Raw genomic sequence first — 325 nt, forward strand, 5'->3', positions numbered from 1 at the left:
CTTGATTCCAGCTTGTGCTTCAACCAGCCCAGTGTTTCTCATAATGTACTCTGCATATAAGTTAAATATAGGTGGCTTAAAATCAGTCCTGGTGGGAGTATTAAGATCATGTTAATTGACAAATGCTACGAATCAGCTCCACCCCTCCCCTGCCAGTTGTTAAACATTTACCAACACACCCTCTGCCTAGTGGGAGAAGCAGGGAGCTTCCAAGAACATCTAAAAGTGTTATCAGAAAAATGAAGGCCAATCTCTCATGGAGGCCGAGTGAACGGTGTTCTTCTTTACAGCGTGGATTGCCTTTCTCTTTGCCATGTTTCTGGGC

The sequence above is a fragment of the Bison bison genome, unplaced genomic scaffold (genome assembly GCF_000754665.1).
Source record: "Bison bison bison isolate TAMUID 2011002044 unplaced genomic scaffold, Bison_UMD1.0 scf7180017864471, whole genome shotgun sequence".
In the NCBI taxonomy this organism is placed as follows: Eukaryota; Metazoa; Chordata; class Mammalia; order Artiodactyla; family Bovidae; genus Bison; species Bison bison.